We start from the raw sequence: 16,151 nt of genomic DNA on the forward strand, positions 1-16,151 counted from the left end.
TGATCTAAAGTACAAAACAAACAAACACTAAATTACAGAAAATAATAAACAAATTACAAGATTTTTAAACTAATTACACCTAATCTAACCCCCCTAACAAAATTAAAAATCCCCCCCAAAATAAAAAAAGCCCTACCCTACACTAAATTACAAATAGCCCTTAAAAGGGCCTTTTGCGGGGCATTGCCCTAAAGTAATCAGCTCTTTTACCTGTAAAAAAATTACAAATCCCACCCAACATTAAAACCCACCACCCACATAACCAACCCTACTCTAAAACCCACCCAATACCCCCTTAAAAAAACCTAACACTAACCCCTTGATGATCACCTTACCGGGAGAAGTCTTCATCCAACCGGGCTGAAGTCCTCAACGAATCCGGCAGAAGTAGTCCTCCAGACGGGCAGAAGTCTTCATCTAGACGGCATATTCTATCTTCATCCATCCAGCGCGGAGCAGGTCCATCTTCAAGACATCCGACGCGGAGCATCCTCTTCTTTCCACGGCGACTGAAGAATGAAGGTACCTTTAAGTGACGTCATCCAAGATGGCGTCCCATCGATTCTAGAATTCAATTCTAGAATTCTATCAGCCAATCGGAATTAAGGTAGAAAAAATCCTACTGCCTGATGCAATCAGCCAATAGGATTGAAGTTCAATCCTATTGGCTGATCCAATCAGCCAATAGGATTGAGCTGGCATTCTATTGGCTGTTCCAATCAGCCAATAGAATGCGAGCTCAATCCTATTGGCTGATTGCATCAGCCAATAGGATTTTTTCTACCTTAATTCCGATTGGCTGATAGAATTCTATAAGCCAATCGGAATTGAAGGGACGACATCTTGGATGACGTCACTTAAAGGAACCATAATTGAGTAAGAAGATTTTGTAGGAAGAGGATGCTCCGCGCCGGATGTCTTGAAGATGGACCCGCTCCGCGCCGGATGGATGAAGATACCGTCTGGATAAAGACTTCTGCCCGTCTAGAGGACCACTTTGCCCGGTTTGGAGCTTGGATGAAGACTTCTCCTGGCTTCATTGAGGACTTCGGCCCGGTTGGATGAAGACTTCTCCCGGTAAGGTGATCTTCAAGGGGTTAGTGTTAGTTTTTTTTTTAAGGGGGTATTGGGTGGGTTTTAGAGTAGGGTTGGTTGTGTGGGTGGTGGCTTTTAATCTTGGGGGGGATTTGTAATTTTTTTTACAGGTAAAAGAGCTGATTACTTTGGGGCAATGCCCCGCAAAAGGCCCTTTTAAGGGCTATTTGTAATTTAGTGTAGGGTAGGGCTTTTTTTATTTTAGGGGGGCTTTTTATTTTGTTAGGGGGATAAGATTAGGTGCAATTAGTTTAAAAATCTTGTAATTTGTTTATTATTTTCTGTAATTTAGTGTTGTTATTTTTTTTGTACTTTAGCTAATTTTATTTAATTGTATTTAATTTAGGGAATTAATTTAATTATAGTGTAGTGTTAGGTGTTAGTGTAATTTAGGTTTTTATTTTACAGGTAAATTTGTCTTTATTTTAACTAGGTAGTTATTAAATAGTTAATAACTATTTAATAATTATTCTACCTAGTTAAAATAAATACAAACTTGCCTATAAAATAAAAATAAACCCTAAACTAGCTACAATGTAACTACAGTACAACTCCAAAAATCCGGACTGCTTGGGGATTTGTCCAGTCCGTATTTTTGGATTTTCCGGATTCTCAGACATCAATGCTAAAATACAGTACCTTTTAAATAATAAAGGAGATGTGTTAATTTTTTTTAATGCAGTAACTAAATAATGTACAGATTGCCTAGAATAGAGTACAGTACTGTACACATGCATATATACATTCCTTTCTGTTACAGGTATTTCTTCGGTACATGCTGAACTGCTTGATCACCAAATGCTAACACCTGCTACACCTGGTGATCCGCTTGTGAACTGAGCTTCTGCGATGCAGGATGGCTATTAGCAGATGTTTCCTCTGTTTTAAAAGATAAAAAGAGATGTTTTTTTAGTAAATACTGCACTGTGTAAGACATTTCATTTTTACAGTATTAAAATAAAGTACAGTACTGTACCTGCATATGACATGTTTTCTTCTTCCTGCTGTGCAAGGTGATCTGTTTGTGGATTGAGTGTTGTGAGTGTTTGCTGCTGCAGTTGATTGGTAGTTTGGATGGCAGATGCTTCTATTGTTTTCTGTAAATATCTTCATATGTCACATTGTCTGCGACTTTGTAATTTCTTTGTGATAAAATTATTTTGCACCATGTGCACTTGCATGACGTCTTGGAGTGTAAAGCTATGGTTTTGTTCCACAAATTTCACAATGGTTTCCATGCATTTTTCAGCAGTAGCCCAAGATACCTTTTCAGTTTCAAGTCTTCAAGTTCTTCAACAGATTTTTCAGAAGTGTGCTCCTCTGTCTGATCTGGATTTGTGATGCTGTCAATGATTTCTTGATCAGTAAAAGTGGCTGCAATCTCAACATCATCTTCAATGCATATCCACTCTTCTAGGTCCTCTTCATTAAGTTTGCATAGAGGGTTGTCTTCCTGGGCTAATTTGACAGATTGCATGAGTTCATTCACTTCAGATGCTCTCTGCTCTACAAGGAACCCTTCAAGATCTTCATTTTCCTCACACCCTAGCTCTCCATGCATCACATTTGGCCATAACTTTCGCCACGCTCTTAAAAGAGTTACAGGCTTGACTGTGTTCCATGCAGTTACAAGAGAAAACACTGCATCTTTTATTGTAAAGCTACGTTGAAATTCTATAGAATCAACATCCTTGTTTAACATTTTCATCATAAAGTCATTTTTATAATGGCATTTGAAGTTCCTAATGACTCCTTGGTCCATGGGCTGAATTAGTGATGTAACATTTGGTGGCAAGTAAGATGCAAAAATATTTCCACAATCAGACACTAATTTTGATTCATGGGGGTGAGCCCTACAGTTGTCAAGAAGCAGCAAGCACTTTGTGTTAGCAGGTTTTCCCAAATTTGTTAGGTTCTGGCGGACTGATGGAATAAAATCATTAACAAACCTTGAAAAATGTCTTTGTCCAGCCAAGCATTTTTTTGAGCTTTATAAGTCACAGGGAGGTGCAAAACTCCTTTAAATGCCCGTGGTCGCTTATATTTGCCAATCACCAGAAGCTTGATTTTATGCTGTCCAGAAGCATTAGCACAGGTGAGGACAGTAAGTCTTTCTTTATTCATCTTAAAACCTTTAACATTTCGTTCTTGGTTTCCAGCCAGAGTTTTAGTGGGCAGACATTTTCAGAAAACACCTGTTTCATCTGCATTGTAAATTTGATCAGGTGTGAGATCATAGTCAATGACAATTTTTTCAAATGTTGCACTATAATCTGCTGCAGAATGTGTATCAGCTGACTGCCTTTCTCTAACAACATTTAGCTGTCTAATACCATGACGAATTTTAAAATTCCTAAGCCACCCACTGCTAAAGTTACATTCAGAATCAATGTTCATTTGCTCTTTAAAAGATTTTGCTTTGGTGATAAGCATTGGCCCAGAAATTGCCATACCTTCTGATCGTTTAATTAAAAACCATTCATGCAAAACCTTATCAAGGTTTTCTAACTTTGGCTTATGTAAACTTTTTCTTTCTGCAATTTTGTTGTAAGGCTCAGATGAGGCTGTAAACTGTAGAATTTTATTTTTGGCATTTTTTATATCATAAATGGTAGACTTTCCAATGTCATATGTTTCCATTAGAACAGAAACACTAACCCCTGATTCAAGTTTTTTGATGATTTCAAGTTTCTCACTCAATTTTAGAGTGTTTCTCCTACGCTTCTGTTTATCCACTTTAGGAGACATTGGTGGTATAGTACTGTATAACGGTACTGTGCAGTGTAAAGATGCTAAATACCTGCACAGGTACCGCTCATGTACTACTTGTGGAGCTCAGATTTCACTTGTTGCCACAACCGCACTGAAATTTGCATGCGCTTTGAGAAACCAACACCCGGAAGTTGTAATCGCATCTGAGTCCGGATTCTCGGGTTGTCCGGATTTCCGGGGTCCGGATTTTTGGAGTTGTACTGTATTAGTTATATTGTAGCTAGCTTAAGGTTTATTTTATAGGTAAGTATTTAGTTTTAAATAGGAATAATTTAGTTAATGATAGTTATTTTTATTTAGATTTATTTAAATTATATTTAAGTTAGGGGGTGTTAGGGTTAGACTTAGATTTAGGGGTTAATAACTTTAATATAGTGGCGGGGACAGATAAGGGGTTAATAAATGTAGGTAGGTGTCGGCGATGTTAGGGACGGCAGATTAGGGGTTAATTATATTTAATATTGTGGTGGCGATGTCCAGTTCAGCAGATTAGGGGTTAAAAAATTTATTTTAGTGTTTGCGATGTGGGGGGGGCCTCGGTTTAGTGGATAATAGGTAGTTTATGGGTGTTAGTGTACTTTTTAACACTTTAGTTAAGAGTTTTATGCTACAGAGTTGTAGTGTAAAACTCATAACTACTGACTTTAAAATGCGGTACCAGTATTGACAGGAGAGGGTCTACTGTTCACTTTTTGTCAGACTCGTAATACCGGCGCTATGCAAGTCCCATTGAAAAAAGAGGATATGCAATTTACGTAAGTGGATTTGCGGTATTTCCAAGTCTGGCCAAAAAAAGTGAGCGGTACACCTGTACCTGCAAGACTCGTAATACCAGCGGGCGTTAAAAAACAGCGTTAGTACCGGCCAACGCTGCTTTTTAAGCCTAACGCACAACTCGTAATCTAGCCGTATGTTTTCTGTTATTTATCACCCTATCATTTGGGAATATTAACCTGAGAAGTGCAATGTTAATGAGAGTAAACTGCAACAGCCTCTACAATTACTTTATTTGTTATTTGAAAATTGCTGTGTGGGGCAGTATTCGAAAAAGTAGTAGTAACATAATATGAGAAAAACATAATTTAAAATTGTTGCAGCAGCATATAAATGTAAACACGTTATAATAAATTATAGCTTATGCTGTATAAAATAGATATACAAACTATTCTCTTAATATACCAAATATGTTCTATTGACCACTTAACTTCTTATAAAGTGTGAACAAATCCTGACAGTTTGCTTTACCCTTATACCGCCCATCCTGACTGACTTGCTTATCATTCAGCCAGAGTGGAGTAGCTGTACAATAATTTGAAGTTTATTTGAAATATTAAAGGGAATTATTTCTTTTTACATAATTAAAAAAACTAAAATTATATATGTTTTGCTGGCACATTTTTATTGTTATTATATATATATATATATATATATATATATATATATATATATATATATATATATATATATATATATATATATATATATATATATATATATATAAATTCAACATGGCTTAGCCTGCAAAAAGTTATAGGGGGAATCTTCTGTTTTTAAGGCACTTTCTTCATTTGGATTGTTTTAACATGTTAAGTATTTTTATATTTAAGAAAACAGAAATCTTTATAAAAATGAAAGTTTACAGTATATGACAGATATATGTTGAAAATAGCAGACCATTTTTCTAAGTCATCCCAAGAAATTTCAAGGTCGTCCGGGACCACTGGACGACTGGGTTTCTCAACCCGTCTATACCTATATATCTATAGGAATAGATTTATACAGATATATATAGAAATATGCATTTACAATAAAAATTACATATTCCTGTATGTGAAGAACATTGGAATGTAAAGTAAATACACAGTAAAACACATACATATCCAGACATACCTCATTTTATTGCGCTTTGCGCTATTGTGAATAGCAGATATTGCTCTTTTTACAAATTCAAGGTTGCGGCAACCCTGTGTCAAGCATTTTTCCAACATATATACACAAATACACATGTATACACATGTATACACACACACATATACAGGGCTCAACATTTCCACTAGCTATTGGCGAGTGGAAATTTAAAAGTGGTGAGTGAAAGTTAGTGAATGTTAAGTCTGAAGTCTGGTAGTGTATTGTAAGTTAGTTATTGTATTTGCAGAATGTACATTTCTATTGCAGCACTGACAAACACACGTTTTGGGCTATGTGCTAAAAATATTATCACAAGGGATATTATATAACCATGAAAGTGCAAGGATATGTTATTCCTCTTAGTGCTTAGACTGTTACTTCTGAAAGGGTAAACAGGGCAGAGAGAGAGATTGCAGAGGAAAAGTGAAAGCGGCGAAGAAGGTAGAGTTAAGATAGAATGGAGAAAAATGAGTGAAGAGATATGAGAAATGGAAAGAAAGTGTAAAGAGAAGATATGGCCTGAGAGAGAAGGGAGAGGGTAAGAAGAGAGATTGAAGAGAGAAGGGAGTCAAGAAAGTTAGTTAAAGTGAAGGCAAAGTTAGATTGTTCTGTAAGCACTATTCAATAATGCTGCTTATAACATACAGAGTCGCTAAGTTATTTTCTCTGAAACATTACTAATTTCTATAATATTGATATTTTATTTTTCCCTACCATTCTATTTCAAACTCCTCCCATGAGCCATTTCCTGATTTTTCATTTTATGACGTATAGAGCGGTCTCAAGGCTCGTGCACGGCAACTAAATGAACTGCGCATGCGCATAAACTCGTCGCTGCGCATGGGGTAATCCCAGTCTGCAGTTTCTATAAATAAGAATGCTACGTAATCCACTTAAAAAAAAAACAACAATCACACAATCAGGGCACCAGCTCACCCCATCAGCATTCTTGGTCCCAGAGAAATAAACAAATACAGTTTTGCCCTTGTGTTTCTCCACCTCCTGACAGAACTGCTCATAGCCATGAACATTAAGCATGCACGAAACAGGGCCGCGCTTGGCTTCCCAGTGACAGCAAACAAAGGTAACGCATGCGCATAGCATCCAAGAGAGGGATGACGTCAAATGACGGCCGCCTAACGGCCAGAAAATCAATTGGCTGGAGTAAAAATGTGACCAGAATGTAAAAAAAATAAATAAATAACGGGTTGAATTTGGATATAGCAAAATGTCAAATTAAAATGGCGAAAACACGGTAGAAAAGCAAAATTAGAATTTTTCATGAATGAAAGTGCCATTCATTTGTGCTGCAAAGTATAGTATTAGATTCTAATACTGCGAACTTTACCTTCACTTTAAGAGAGAGAAGGGAGAGATGATAATTATTAAAAAAAAATAAAAAAAATCTCCAGATCTGCTATGACTTTCCATGACAGTCAGCACTCTCTGCACACTCTCTGCACTCTATGTTCAACAACTTCCTTTTTCTATCCAACTGTTGTCTTCCCCAGAACATCTAATTGATGTTTCTAACCGTTATGAACTTATTTTTGTTAATTAATTACTGTATGTACCATTATTTCATTTATTATGGTTTAAAATAAAAACAATATACAAAATATTTAAATGGCTAAACATATGCAAAGAGGGGGTGAAGTAGTGGAAGTGATTAGAAGTGGCAAGTAAAATGTTGTCCTGGCTAGTAGCATGGACTTGACATTTTGAGCCATGCATATATATATATATATATATATATACACACACACACACAACTAGCAAAAAGATGATGAATAGCATTTGCATGGTTAATAGACTACAGTATAATGTAAATATAACTTCTATATGCACTGGGAAGCAAAACAAATAGTGTGACTCACTTTATTGTTATATTCGCTTTATTGTGGTGCTTTTCTTTTTTTAGCAAATAGTGTTTATATGAGTATAACTGTTTATTTTAGTGTATTAATGTTTTTATGCAACTTTTTTTTAACTCACTACCCTTTACGCAAGATTTTCAGTCACGCTAACCTAACAAGCATAAATTTGCAATTGCGTTCATGTTCACTTTTAACTTGTAATATGAGCGATATTTCCGTCATGCAAAATCACGAAAAAAAACCCTGATGTCGCTTGCATACAAAAAGTTAGCAATGCCCCTTGCAATATAGCTCTTAGTTGGTGTGGGTGATTCCAGGTATTTTCTATAAAGTCAGAACATTAAAGACATGCATTTAAATTAAATGTTTTAAAAGCTTTCTACTGAGCCAAAGTAGGGACAGCAACTCCTGCACTGATCAAACAATCATTGTGCAGAATGAAGCAAGGTTAGTTTGGCATGTGCAATGCAAATCCACAATTTTCAAACTTAATTTACAGGAATAAATAAGGAATAAATACATAAATGATGCAATAAAACTAAGTAATAAAAGTATGCATGATTATAAAAATGTTGTGAGTACCTCTGGCATAACATAAACATGATGAATAATTATTTAGAAGATAAGTCAAATAAGAATATAGGCTCCAATTATTAGGCTGTGGACACAGTTTCATACGGCGAGATTACGAGTTTGGCATTAACAGGGGTGCGTTTCTAACGAGGCTTTTTCTTCTAACGCTCCCTTAAGCCAACTCTGGTATTACAGGTTTTTTTAAACCTGGCGTTAGCCGCAAAAAGGTGAGTTTAGAGCAGAATTTAGCTCCACATCTCACCTCAATACCAGCGTTGCTTACGGTAGCGGTAAGATGGCTAAACGTGCTCATGCACGATTTCCCCATAGGAAACAATGGGGCTGAGCTGGCTGGAAAAAACCTAACACCTGCAAAAAAGCAGCGTCCAGCTTCTAACGCAGCCCCATTGTTTCCTATGGGAAAATAAAAAATATGTCTACACCCTAACATGAAACCCGAGTCTAAACACCCCTAATCTTACACTTATTAACCCCTAATATGCCGCCCCCGCTATCGCTGACACCTGCATTATATTATTACCCATAATCTGCCGCTCCGGACACCGCTGCCAACTACATTATCCCTATGAATCCTTCATCTACTGCCCCCAACATCGCCGCCACCTACATTATATTTATAAACCCCTAATCTGCCGCCCCCAACGTCGCCGCCACCTATCTACAATTATTAACCCTTAATCTGCCGACCGGACATCGCCGCCACAAATATATTAACCCCTAAACTGCTGCACTCCCGCCTCGCAAACACTAGTTACATTTTATTAACCCCTAATCTGCCACCCCCAACGTCGCTGACACCTACCTACATTTATTAAGCCCTAATCTTCCGACCCCAACGTCGCCGCTACAATAATAAATTTATTAACCCCTAAATCTAAGTCTAACCCTAAATCTAACCCCCCCTAACTTAAATATAATTTAAATTAAACGAAATACATTTAACAGAATTAAATAAATTAATCCTATTTAAAGCTAAATACTTACCTATAAAATAAACCCTAAGCTAGCTACAATATAACTAATAGTTACATTGTAGCTAGCTTAGGATTTATATTTATTTTACAGGCAACTTTGTATTTATTTTAACTAAGTACAATATTTATTAAATAGTTATTAACTATTTAATAACTACCTAGCTAAAATAAGTACAAAATTACCTGTAAAATAAATCCTAACCTAAGTTACAATTACACCTAACACTACACTATCATTAAATAAATTACCTAAACTACCTACAATTAATTACAATTAAATTCAATAAACTAAATTACGGAAAAAAACAAACACTAAATTACACAAAATAAAAAAAGAATTACAAGAATTATTCAAGCCTTCACTGCTAGTTTAAAATGAAGCAGATTTAAAAGCAACCCGGACTGAACCATATAAAATGATTGACAAGCCCTGCTCTCATGTTGGTTTCATAAATGCAGGGGGTGGGGTAGCACAAGAATGATAACTGTGGGTGGCAAATGCTGCTGTAGACAGACAGGTTTTGGATAGTGTACTAAGAGAAGAGAGTTGGAACCTAGTTATAATGATAGAATTGCAAATTTACTTCTTGGGTGTTTTGCAATATGATAACTATAATATGTCAACTATTATTATTAAACACTCAAGGAGCAGTGTGTAAGCATCTAGAATACAATATAGTACAGTTTGTGACTACACTTGCTGAGTAAGCAGGTTAGTCACTAAAAAAGGAAATGCTTATATACACTGGGATAATATCATTTTAAGTTATAAATTCTTGATTACTGTGACTTGAAGAACAAGAATATTTCAGTGTGTTAAAAAATTAACCTTTATTAGTATCTTTTTAAAAAGACAGCTTTTGTGGATACTAATGCTGCCCTCGAAATTTAAAAACACTCTCACTGTGTTTTGTGAATGAACAGCATATGCTCTTTATATTAGAAAATTGCAACTGATCTTAGTACAGCTTTTAGCAATAGATTTCAAATGAGCAATTTACTAGAGAGCTATACTATATCACAGAATCCTCTTAGGAATCTTTGGCTCTTGAATAGTATAAAAATGATTGTGCTCATATATATATAGAAATCTATATGTAATTGATAGATATATGCTCAAGCTCAAAAATTGCTGCTAGTAATATAACAATCTAAAGCTTCTGATATGTCTGGGTACAACCAATCTATTGTGTACCTCTGGAGGTAACAGCCTATAAATAACCAATGAAACTTAATTACTATTAAAGTTAGTTGGTTTAACACCACTATGGAGTGGATAAATCATAAAATAGTATGATAACAAGATATAATATATTTTATTGGTAGCTGGTCTCTCCGTTAGATAACATAGGTTATGGTGATAAATGGCACAGTTTACTCATAATGCTTAATGAGTGATACCTAGAGTAATATTCTTAATACTGCAGGGTGTGCAAAGGATAGCCTTCACAAATATATATGAGTTAATAAAATAAATTTGGTTACAGACCGTAATCTATTATATTACAAGCATATGAAAATGTTGCTGCTCACTAGATTATATTGTTCCACCAAATAAAGGGCTAGTGAATTATTACTGGTAATATAAAGTTTATTAAATATATAGGACGTTGTGTAACTGTATTGATTCTAAGCTCTAGTTAGAAGACTGATTCTTTGAAACGTATGTATTAGCTAGTGCTGACTGCTATTAGTATTGTAATAACACCTAAGGCTGAAACATAAATCAGCGTGAGAGAAAACGCTATCTCCCTATTTAACAGTAACAAACACCAAAACCAAAGCTAGATTATTTTGCTATGTTTAGCTAAATTAAGTTAAAGTATTGAGCGTGCTTGTATCAGCATAGAATTCATGTATCTGGCATTTGCGCCTATACGGAGCTAAAGCTGCTAAGTCTGATGCTAATATTTTGAGTAAGGCATGCTGCTATTTCTATATTATAACAACACGTGAGGCTGATTAAAAGTAAAGGATACCCCTGACGCGGCGTTTCACTAACGCTTCCTCAGAGGGGTTACGCGGGCCGACTAACATCCGGTGTTATATACCCAATGTTGTACTTGGCTCTGAGTCCTGATTGGGTTACGGGTTGAATTGTCTATTGGATAGAGTGCTTGTCAATCATCCGTGGTGAGGTGGAATATATTTGTCAGATTGATTGCGGTATGGAAACAAAGTTACAATTGCTGGGTAAAAAATGTAACATTGTGTATTAGGCCAATACAGAGTTTGTACTTTGAAAAATGTAAGTCGTATGTGAAATACCGCCCTATACCTAGATATTTAAAGGTAAATAAAAATTGGTGAAATAAATACTCTGTCATTATTATATAAAAGTAACTCTTAATAAATATAAATAAATACTTGTGTGTCTAAGTGAGAATAGTGAATTCTTAATACTTGAAATTCTGGACTTATATATATCCACATGTGATGCTACCTAGGTATATGTTTCTAGGTGCTGGGTGAAATAAACTGGAGTGCATAAAAGTGATCTTTAGACAAAAATTTAAAAATACATTTATGAAGTGAAAATATCCTGAAAAAACCTGTGTTGAAATCTATACAACTAAAAAACAAAATTTGAAATATGTTTTGAGAATATTTTTTAAGTGAAAATCTAGTGTTGTTGTGACTGGGTAAAAGTCAAGGTTGCTTAGAGTGCATTGTACATATATAATTAAGAGCGATATATTCACTGTGGGAAATAGATTATATATCCCCATAGAATTAAAATAAATTGTATGTCATATTGTTATTTAGCCGTTATATATTTTGACCTGCTGTGTTAATATAATTTTGTTGTGTAGGATGCTAGGGCTGATTTACAGATACACATGATAATTGTTATGATCATTCAGTCCATATGGTTTTACACTATTTAATAAGTGTATCCATCTACACTCCATTTTCAACAGTGTTTGCTCTAAGTTGCCTCCTCTTATTCCAAGGGTGGCCTTTTGTAACACTGAGAATTTGAGTAGGGAATCATTACTGTTGTGTTTGTGGTAAAAATGTTTGGCCACACTGGTTATCTGTTTGTTTTTTTCCAGGTCTTTGTGAGCATTTTTAATATTTCTGCTGTGTTCCATTATTTTAGTCCTGGCCTGACGTGTCGTCATCCAGACATAGAATAGTTTACATGGACACTGGAGGACATACACAACTCCTGCTGTGGTGCAAGAGAAATGATCAGATAATACGTGTTTGTTTGCATATTTATCAGTTATTTCCTTTATTTTCCACACTTTAGGACATGTACTGCATGTTCCACATGGGAACATGCCTTTGGATTGACATGTTCTCTTTGGCATGTGAGTTTAATGACTTGAAACTAGAGTATCTTTCAGATTTCTGGATCTTTTATAACCTATGGATACTCTGTCCCCAATCTGACTTGACAGTAGAGGATCATTTTGTAGTATATGCCAATGTTCATTCATGATTTTAGTTATTTGTTTAATCTGTGGGTTATATGATGTTATCAATCTGGGTTTGTTGTCCATCTTTTTTTGCCATGGTTGTAATAGTACTTGGTGGTCTGTACGCATAGCTTGCGTTTTTGCTTTTTTGATGGAACGTTTACTATAGCCACGATCCTGGAGTCTATTTGATAATTTAGTTGCTTCATGCTTGAATGTACCAAGATCAGAACAGTTTCTACGCAACCTGATAAATTCCCCTTTAGGAATGGCTTTGAGGGTACAAGGTGCATGGGCACTTGTGTGATGTAGTAAGGTATTGGTGGCAGTTTTTTTCCTGTATATGGTCGTGCTTACTATTCCTTGTGGATCTACTAGTATTTGTAAATCTAGGAAGTTTACCATCTGCTGACTATACTCATAAGTGAGTTTTATATTCAGCTTGTTGTTATTCAAGATATTCATGAATTCCATCAATTCCAATTCTGGACCTTCCCAGATGAACAGGATGTCATCTATGTAGCGCATCCAACAAGGAATGTGCTGCATATATTTGTCATTGTCACTCGTGAAAACTGTTAAATTCTCCCATCACCCCATAAACAAGTTAGCGTATGTGGGTGCACATGCTGTGCCCATGGCGGTACCCTGTGTTTGCAAATAAAATCGATCTTTGAATGTGAAATAGTTGTGATGTAGCACGAAGTGTAATAGATCTTTTATGAATTGGTTATGGTCATGATTATCTGTAACATTTGTCCCTAGAAAATGGGAGATAGCTAGTTCACCTAAATGATGTTTAATATTCGTATACAGTGACTCGACGTCCGCTGTAACAATAAAAGAATTTGGTGTTAATATCATGTTGTTCAATTTTTGAAGCACTTCCATTGTATCCTTTACATATGAAGGTAAGGTATATAGATATTCCCTGAGTCTCTGATCAATGTATTGACTGGGTTTTTCAGTGAGACTTCCATTGCCTGACACAATGGGACGGCCTGGAGGTTTGTGAATATCTTTATGTATTTTAGGAATTAAATAAAATGTTGCAGTAGTTGGATGTGATTGAGATAAAAACTGTTTTTCTGTAGCATTGATAATTTGGTCCTTATAGGCCTTTTCTATGATTTTATTATATTTCTCACTGTACATATAGGTTGGATTACCTAGTAGTTTTTTGTAACATTGATCATTATCCAGTTGTTTGGTGGCTTCTTCAAGATACATGTTTCTCTCCCATAGGACTATATTACCACCTTTATCCGATGATTTTATGATGGTATCATGCCATGTATTAATGTCTTTCAGTGCTGATTGTTCTTGTTTTGACAGATTGAAATTGGTTTTGTACACCGGTAATTTTTCAATTTCTGCACATACTATTTCCTGAAATACTTGGATTTGGGGTGATAGATTATTTGGAGGAATATATTTGGATTTATTTTTAATTTGCTGCCTCCAGTTTGTGTCTGGAGGTGTATTACCTATGTTTTCTTCCAATAGGTCTTGTAGATCCTGTAGTGCTGATTGGTCTATAATAGTCCAATCCTCTCCCAGTTCTTTTTTGGCATATAGTTTCTTTAACAACAATTTTCTTGTATACAGATTGACATCTTTTACTACTTCAAATTTATTTAATTTGTTAGTAGGGCAAAAGCTGAGACCCTTAGATAACACTGAGATGTGGTGTTTGTCTAAAATATGACTTGTTAGGTTTATAACTTTTAAGTTCCCATTCTGATCTTTGAGAAGGGACTTGGCTGTCTCCTTCTTGTCTCCCTTTGGGGAGTGGTCTGTGGTTTGCGCTTGTTTGGCCTCGATTCTTGTGGTACTTTGCTGCCAGGTATTGTATTTTGCCTGCCTGTGGTTATACCTAAAAAAGAAGAGGAGGCACCCTCAGATGTTGAAGGGGATGCTTGTTCACTATGTGTTAAAGCTTGTGTTAGTGATCTTGTATAGGTTCTTGGTTGGATGGTAATGTCACCACTGATGCTTTCTATGGAAGTATCTGACTCAGAGATCTCAATGTCACTTTCATTTTGTTGTAATGTATTTTGATGTTGTCTCATATTACGAGAGCGAGTGTTGTACCTTTTTTGCCACTTATAAACTCTTTTATTTAAGTAGTCATGTTGGTCTCTCTGGTACTTTTGTTTCTTTGTCTGTATAAGTTCTGTTTCTAATTTATCTAGCTCTGATTGATATTGTTTATAGAGGTTGGTAAATTTCTCCAAATTTTCAAAGCTTTTCAAACTTTCATTGTGACTCTGTATTTCTACTTCCAAAGAAGCAACTTCATCTTGATCTGCTTCTATTAAAATTTGCATTAAAGTTAGTGAGCATGTTGTTAAGGCCTTTTCCCATCTTTCTGTATGATCAGGTGTTTTAAGATCATACCCTGGGAACATTTTAATACGTAATCCTCTAGGGATTATTTTATCCTGTTGGTATTTCTGAAAAAAGTGTAAGTTCCACCATCTCTTTGTGTGCTTATATAAGGTTTTGTGTGATTGGCATAATAACTCATTGATCTGATCCTCTGCTACATTTTGAGGTGACTCAGTAGAAGTGTTAAAAATAGAGTTCAAATCTTGTAGTCTTTTTTGTTGTCTTGCTAATAAATCATTCTGTAAACTCATTTTGTTGGGTCACAGTAATAGGTTCATCTGGAAATCCTAGTAGTAAAACTAGGTATACAATAACATGTACTGAGAGAAGAGAGTTGGAACCTAGTTATAATGATAGAATTGCAAATTTACTTCTTGGGTGTTTTGCAATATGATAACTATAATATGTCAACTATTATTATTAAACACTCAAGGAGCAGTGTGTAAGCATCTAGAATACAATATAGTACAGTTTGTGACTACACTTGCTGAGTAAGCAGGTTAGTCACTAAAAAAGGAAATGCTTATATACACTGGGATAATATCATTTTAAGTTATAAATTCTTGATTACTGTAACTTGAAGATCAAGAATATTTCATTGTGTTAAAAATTAACCTTTATTAGTATCTTTTTAAAAAGACAGCTTTTGTGGATACTAATGCTGCCCTCGAAATTTAAAAACACTCTCACTGTGTTTTGTGAATGAACAGCATATGCTCTATATATTAGAAAATTGCAACTGATCTTAGTACAGCTTTTAGCAATAGATTTCAAATGAGCAATTTACTAGAGAGCTATACTATATCACAGAATCCTCTTAGGAATCTTTGGCTCTTGAATAGTATAAAAATTATTGTGCTCATATATATATAGAAATCTATATGTAATTGATAGATATATGCTCAAGCTCAAAAATTGCTGCTAGTAATATAACAATCTAAAGCTTCTGATATGTCTGGGTACAACCAATCTATTGTGTACCTCTGGAGGTAACAGCCTATAAATAACCAATGAAACTTAATTACTATTAAAGTTAGTTGGTTTAACACCACTATGGAGTGGATAAATCATAAAATAGTATGATAACAAGATATAATATATTTTATTGGTAGCTG

General features: G+C 35.2%; 1 pseudogene; it reads right to left on the minus strand.

Moving 5' to 3' along the window:
• Window positions 1-2,317: 2,317 nt before the first annotated feature.
• Window positions 2,318-3,843, minus strand: LOC128636285 (jerky protein homolog; annotated as a pseudogene).
• Window positions 3,844-16,151: the final 12,308 nt, after the last annotated feature.

This window comes from Bombina bombina, chromosome 7 (genome assembly GCF_027579735.1).
Source record: "Bombina bombina isolate aBomBom1 chromosome 7, aBomBom1.pri, whole genome shotgun sequence".
Classification (NCBI taxonomy): Eukaryota; Metazoa; Chordata; class Amphibia; order Anura; family Bombinatoridae; genus Bombina; species Bombina bombina.